Source organism: Salvelinus sp. IW2-2015, unplaced genomic scaffold (genome assembly GCF_002910315.2).
Source record: "Salvelinus sp. IW2-2015 unplaced genomic scaffold, ASM291031v2 Un_scaffold1374, whole genome shotgun sequence".
In the NCBI taxonomy this organism is placed as follows: domain Eukaryota; kingdom Metazoa; phylum Chordata; class Actinopteri; order Salmoniformes; family Salmonidae; genus Salvelinus; species Salvelinus sp. IW2-2015.
In genome coordinates, this window is record NW_019942865.1 from 221069 (window position 1) to 228685 (window position 7617).

A 7617-nucleotide genomic window follows, 5' to 3' on the forward strand; every position below is an offset into this window, starting at 1 on the left:
CCCATTCTCCAATTTAATGTTGGGAATACAATGATCTTGATGTTATCTCATTTGAATTGATTTACTTTTTTGTGAATGTGAGTTTCTCTTCTGTCAAAGAAAATCTGAGAATTGTATGTAAATCCCTTGGACACCATGAAGACACATTTCCCTTCTCTGCTAGTACTAGGGCTTCAGTGTCTTCTCTTAATGATTGAGTCTCAACATGTTGTATATCTTCACCAAATCAATGCAAACTGGATTTTTTCCTAAAGATTTTAAAATGTTCAAAGTTATCCCCATCTCTAAATCTCGGGATACAAGATATTTTACACATTATCACCCAATATCTGTACTATCATGTTGTTCTAAAAATACTGAGATAAACTGTGTATCAAATCATTTTTTAACATTTAAACCACTTTATTTTACATGAGCACCAATATGTTTTAGTAAAAACTACTCCACAGATGTGACTCTTTTGCAACTTATAGATAAAATCTTTACAGCCCTAAAACAGTAATTGAATATGCTCTTTCATCTTTCTACATTTATCAAAAGCTTTTGACACGGTTGATCATGAAATATTATTGATTAATTGCATTATTATGGTTTCCATGATTGTACATATAAATGGCTTTATAATTATGTTCATGATAGAAACAAATTCTATTTAGCAAATGATTGTTTATCTACCAGGGCAAAGATATCTTGTGGTGTTCCACAGGGTTCGATCCAGGGACCGTTGTTATTTCTAATCTCTATCAATGACCTTGCTGCTGTGTCTTCTACCATAATTCCAATTATTTTCTGATGATACCAACTTGATTTTATCACACAAGAATTTTGATTCACTAATCAATGAAGCTACACTAGGCATGGCCAAATCTGAATGGTTCCGTATAAACAAATAATATTTAAATGTAAAATCCAACTACATTGCATTCACTTGTAGAATTAGAAATAAATATATATAAAAAAAAGCCAGAATCTCAATTGGTGGAATTAAATGGACCACGTTTCATTAAATAAAAAAATAAATACCAGTACAGATTCACTGTGGAGCTATATACAGGGAGTACCAGTACCAGATCACTGTTGGAGCTATTATACAGGGAGTACCAGTACCTAGATCACTGTGGAGCTATATACAGCGAGTACAGTACCAGATCACTGTGTGGAGCTATATACAGGGATACCAGTACCAGATCTATGTGGAGCTATATACAGGGAGTACCAGTACCAGTATCCAATGTGGAGCTATATACAGGGGAGTACCAGTACCAGATCAATGTGGAGCCTATATAGCAGGGATGTACAGTACCAGATCAATGTGGAGCTATATACAGGGAGGTACCACCAGATCATGTGCGCTATATACAGGGAACCAGTACCAGATCAATGTGGACTATATACAGGCGAATACCAGTACCCAGATCATGTGAGCTATATACAGGGAGTACCAGTACCAGATCAATGTGGAGCTATATACAGGGAGTACCGAGTACCAATCATTGGAGCGTTATACAGGATACAGTACCGATCATTGGAGCTATATACAGGGGTACCAGTACCAGATCAATGTGGAGGCTATATACAGCGAGTATCAGTACCAGATCAATGTGCAGAGGTATGAGGTATTTGAGGCAGATATGCAGGGTAAAGTGACTAGGCATCAGGATAAATAATAATAAGAGTAAAATAAAGAACAGAGTAGCAGCAACAAATTATGAGAAGAAAAGGTGTGTGTGTGGGGAGTGTGTGTGTGTGTGTGTGTGTGTAATGAGTATATACCAGTTGAAGTCGGAAGTTTACATGGACTTAGATTGGAGTCATTAAAACTCGTTTTTCAACCACTCCACACATTTCTTTTAGGACACTCTTCTCAGTTCATGGGATTGAGGTCAGGGCTTTGTGATGGCCACTCCAAATACCTTGACTTTGTTGTCTGGCTCTGGGGTTCGCAGCGCGCGAACTCCTCCCACATTCCACTGAAAAGCAGAGCGCGAAATTCAAATATATTTTTTAGAAAATATTTAACTTCTCACACATAACAAAGTCCAATACAGCATTTGAAAGATACACATATGCTGAATCCAGCCAACATGTCCGATTTTTAAAATGTTTTACAGCGAAAACACCACGTATATTTATGTTAGCTCACCCCAATACAAAAAAAGGACAGACATTTTTCACAGCACAGGTAGCATGCACAAAGCCAACCTAACTAACCAAGAACCAACCAAACTAACCAATAAAAACTTCATCAGATGACAGTCTTATAACATGTTATACAAAAATCTATGTTTTGTTCGAAAAATGTGCATATTTGAGCTATAAATCAGTTTTACATTGCAGCTACAATAACAGCTTACCGTCAGAAATAGCACGGAAGAAGCGCAGAGTAATTACAGACACCAACGTGCAATACCTAAATACTCGTCATAAAACATTTCTGAAAAATCGATGTGTACAGCAAATGAAAGACAAAGATCTTGTGAATCCAGCCAATATTTCAGATTTTTTAAGTGTTTTACAGCGAAAACACAATATAGCATTATATTAGCTTATCTCTCTCTACCCTTTCATTATTCAACAACAGTTGATTGATTCTTTTCTAAGTTTACTTTTTATAGTTTGAGAAATTTGCTCGTAAAATATATTTTTGGGGATATCCGAAGTAGATGGGTAAATTTGTTTTTATAATAGGTAGAATTCAGTATTGGTGAGAAACTTTTCATACAACTTGKTTTTTTTCAACTGAGGATGTAGGAATTAATACAGAATTGAAGGATTTGAGAAAAGTCTGGTAAGCACACTCCTCATTGGGATGATTATAAACATTTTTCCATTAAATAATACCAATAAACATCTTAAATAGCTCAGAATTACATTTGTTAAATATTCTCCATTCCCACCTGTTCATTTCCAGCTGCCACGAGAAGTGGAATATTGGAAASWGGTCAGAAATGTCAGTATAAAGTATACCTGTTATATCCATATTATTCAAAGTATTAGTACAAATATTATCAATATTATCAGTTTATTGGGGTGGAGTCACCATCTTGCTCTTGGCAGACTGAATGTAAAAGCTAATCCAATGTAGGAGTTTCAGCTGCTGAAGTTGACTGCTTTGTACTTCTGTACAGTTGCTGGCCATGGTGCTGAGAGACATAGACAGAATTTAAATAAAACATTTCATACACTTAGCTTCTTGCAGCATTAAAGGCCCACTGCAGTCAAAGATATGATTTGCCTGTGTTTATATATGTTTCAACACTATGTAGTTGGAATAATACTATGAAATGGTGAAAATTATGACAATGCCCTTTTAGAGTAAGAGCTGCTTGAAATGACCGCCTGAAATTTCAGCCTGTTTTGGTGGGATGGAGTTTTGGCCTGCTTGGTGACAATAACACCAATAGGAAATAGACTTCCAATCCTTTCTTCCAATAACAGCTAGTGTTAATTTTCCCACTTCCCACTCAGACCACTCCGACAGTCCAAGCAAAATTATTGCATGAGAAATTGCTCTTTGCTAAGAAGCTATTTTTGTTTCTTTTTTAAATTACACAGAAATTATTTGATAGTGAGACAAAAACAGCTACAATGGACATAAAAAAATCCAGTTATATTTAACCAAACACTGACATCTAGTGGAAGTGTCCTGCACAGACTCAAGCTAATATAAATGACAACTCAGGAGAGCCCACCCCTGACATACTTCTCTAGCAGGAAGGAGCAAAGCTCACAACAGAACAGCGCTGTAACATTCAGCTATTCAGCATTCAGCTCAACTGATATATGACATATAGAAAGACCAATAACCTTTGTAAACAATCAAGAATCAAAACAACAATTGAAGACTAAGGAACAAAGGCAGGTAAAACACAGATTTCTGAGTTCAGTTGACATTTCAAGAGTAAACATTCTCAAAAAAGTTGTCAAAAGTGAAACTAAACCTTCAATTCAAAGCCATAAAAGAGAGATAAGCTGTGAGAAATGGCCTCTAAAGCTTCTCTCTCCGAGGATGATTTCTCCTGTCCTGTATGCTGTGACATCTTCAATGATCCTGTGGTCCTGTTTGTGTAGCCACAGCTTCTGTAAAGCCTGTCTGGAAGAATACTGGAAAGAGAAGACATCTCGACAATGTCCAGTCTGCAGAAAAAAATCATCAATGGAATTCCCCCCTGTAACCTGGTTTTAAAGAACCTGTGTGAGGCCTACTTACAGGATAGAAGTCAGAGAGCTTCAGCAGTGCCTGAGCTGCTCTGCAGTCAGCACAGTGAGAAACTCAAGCTCTTCTGTCTGGAGGATAAACAGCCCATCTGTTTGGTGTGTCAAACTTCAAAAAAGCATAAAAGTCCTATGCTGCCCAATAGATGAAGCTGTACTGGATCATAAGGTAGATATGTATTTAACACTACTTGACTTGTTGCATATATTGTGGAATGTGAATAAAGATCTGTGTGAATCCAATCCTTTTACACACCAGCATCTTCTTATAATGTTGTTTCATTCTAGGAGGAACTCAAGACTTCCTTGAAGCCCTTACAGGAGAAATTAAAGGTCTTTGGAGAAGTTAAACTGACCTGTCATAAAAGAGCCAACCACATCAAGGTAAGAATACAGAGTGAAGCTGAAATACAATGATACTGTGAAGATTTACCATAACCCTGTGGATATAGATTATCAATTATTGATATTTTTGACATTCCTCTCTACTGTCTCCAGATCAGGCCCAGCACACAGAGAGGCTGATTAAGATGAGGTTTGAGACTTTCATCAGTTTCTACATGAAAGAAGAGGCCAGGATAGCTGAACTGAAGGAGGAAGAGGAGCAGAAGAGTCTGATGATGAAGAAGAAGAGATTGATGATGAGCAGAGATATCATCACTTTCAGACACAATCAGAACCATAGAGGAAGAGCTGGGAGCTGAGGACATCTCATTCCTGCAGGTAAGGACTAATCGACCTCTGATAATCAACTGCCCTATCAGTTATGAAATAAATATTGTAGTAATTCAATTTGATATGTTTTAGATTGATTTGCTATGATCAATACATCTATAAATGTGTTATTTTGTTTCCCTACAGAACTACAAGGATACAGTGAAAAGGTAAGGGGACTTTATTATGTCTCTCTCTTCTCTGTGGTTCTGTATCAAACCCCACAGCAACACTGACTCCTGAATGTTCTTCCAGAGCCCAGTGTACACTGCCAGATCCAGAGAGGGTTTCAGGAGCACTGATAGACGTGGCAAAGCACCTGGGAAACCTGCAGTTCAGAGTCTGGGAGAAGATGCAGGGAGTAGTTCACTACAGTGAGTAGATCTTTTTGATATAATTGGTATTAAACTGAGYGTACAAMGCATTAAGAACACCTGCTCTTTCAAAGATAAAGCTATGATCCCTTATTGATGTCACTTGCTAAATYCACTTCAATCAGTGTAGATAAAGGGGAGGAGACAAGTTTAAGAAGGATTTTTAGTCCTTGAGACAGTTGAGAAATGGATTGTGTATGTGTGCCATTCACAGGGTGAATAGGCAAGACGAAATATGTAAGTGCCTTTGAATGGGTATGGTAGTTGGTGCCAGGGGCACTGGTTTGTGTCAAGAACTGCAACACTGCTGGGCTTTTCAGCTCAACATTTTCCAGTGAATATCTACAATGGTCCACCACCCAAAGGACATCCAGCCAAATTGACCCAACTGTGGGAAGCATTGGATTCAACATGGGCCAGAMAACGKAATATTAGGAATGTGTTCTTAATGTTTTGTACACAGTGTATATTGGACCTATACTGTAACTCTCCAAAACTGAAAGAATAGAGAGTGAATTATATTTAGAATTACCTATATTCTGCCCTTGAATTGCATTCCCATTATAAACTAGACAGATAGCTAACAACTAAGTCTTCAATAAAACTCCCAAGGCGTAACTTTTCTTGAATTAATATATTGAAAACGTTTATGTTGTGAAACTGCAAAATACAGAAAATAATATACAGTAGTATTCAATTCACATCGACATACTGTTGCTGTACATTATACATTTCAAGTTGAAGTTGCATAAATACAAAGCACGTGCTAAGGTACTGTACTGAGACAGACAGGGAGCAGGCCTCGAACCCTCGACCTTCTAGCCCGAAGTCCAGCGCGCTATCGACAGTGCCGCAAAAGCATGCTCAAACCGCAGAGTCGATTTCCGCGTTTATAAACCCAAGGTTGTTATAGTACCATGCATCTGGCATGATGCCAAACCATATAGCTAATTGTTACTCATATGGTAATTGGCTAACTCCTTTCATTACTCTAATAATGTACAACCATCTCTGTAGAATAACAACGCATATTACACTAGAAACAGTAACAAAACTATAGAATTGKATATTTTACAATTTGATGGCATGACGCACGAACAAAGTAATACAGCTGACKGGATACATGAAAGGCAAGGCTATTTRAGTGAGTAAATGCAACCAACCAACATTGATATGTAAGAATTTATATCAATAACAAGATWWTCATCACTAGCAATATGCTTGAATCGAATTTACRAACAAATATTTTACGAGGCTGAAGCRTGACAAGAGACCTGCACCGTCGCGTTGTTTTTATCTGCTTCTCGGCGTCTCTTCCTGTTTCCTTCTCTGCGTGTCTCTTCCTGTTTTCCTTACAGTCTAAGTATCAGAAAGCTCCACTAGGGGGCGAAAAACACCATGGAACACAATGAAAATCCCTTTTAACAATTGTAATAAAATAATCTGTTCCCTTCTAACAGGATGGCAGCACAACCTGTACATTTGCTTTGTACGTTTTCAGAGGATCTTCCAATAAGTCATGTGCACATACAGTTGAAGTCGGAAGTTTATATAACACTTTAGCCAAATACATTTATACTCAGTTTTTCACAATTCCTGACATTTAATCCTAGTAAAAATTCCCTGTCTTAGGTCAGTTAGGTTCACCACTTTATATAAAGTATGTGAAATGTCAGAATAATAGTAGAGAATTATATATTTCAGCTTTTATTTCTTTCATCACACTCCCAGTGGGTCAGAAGTTTGCATACACTCAATTAATATTTGGTAGCATTGCCTTTAAATTGTTTAACTTGGGTCAAACATTTCGGGTAGCCTTCCACAAACTTCCCACAAATGTTTTTGTCCCATTCCTCCTGACGGAGCTGGTGTAACTGAGTCAGTTTGTAGGCTCTCTTGCTCGCACACGCTTTTTCAGTTCTGCCCACAAATTTTCAATGGGATTGAGGTCAGGGCTTTGTGATGGCCACTCCAATACCTTGACTTTGTTGTCCTTAAGACATTTTGACACAACTTTGGAAGTATGCTTTGGGTCATTGTCCATTTGGAAGACACATTTGCAACCAAGCTTTAACTTCTTGACTGATGTCTTGAGATGTTGCTTCAACATATCCACGTAATCTTCCTGGCTCATGATGCCATCTATTTTGTGAAGTGCACAAGTCCCTCTTGCAGCAAAGCAACCCCACAACATGATGCTGCCATCCCGGTGCTTCACGGTTGGGATGGTGTTCTTCGGCTTGCAAGCCTCCCTCTTTTTCCTCCAAACATAACGATGGTCATTATGGCCAAACAGTTCTGGTCTTGTTTCATC

General features: G+C 37.9%; 1 pseudogene; it reads left to right on the forward strand.

Moving 5' to 3' along the window:
• The first annotated feature begins 3719 nt into the window (after nucleotides 1–3719).
• LOC112070591 (nuclear factor 7, brain-like) overlaps nucleotides 3720–7617 on the forward strand; it is a 9701-nt pseudogene continuing 5803 nt past the window's right edge.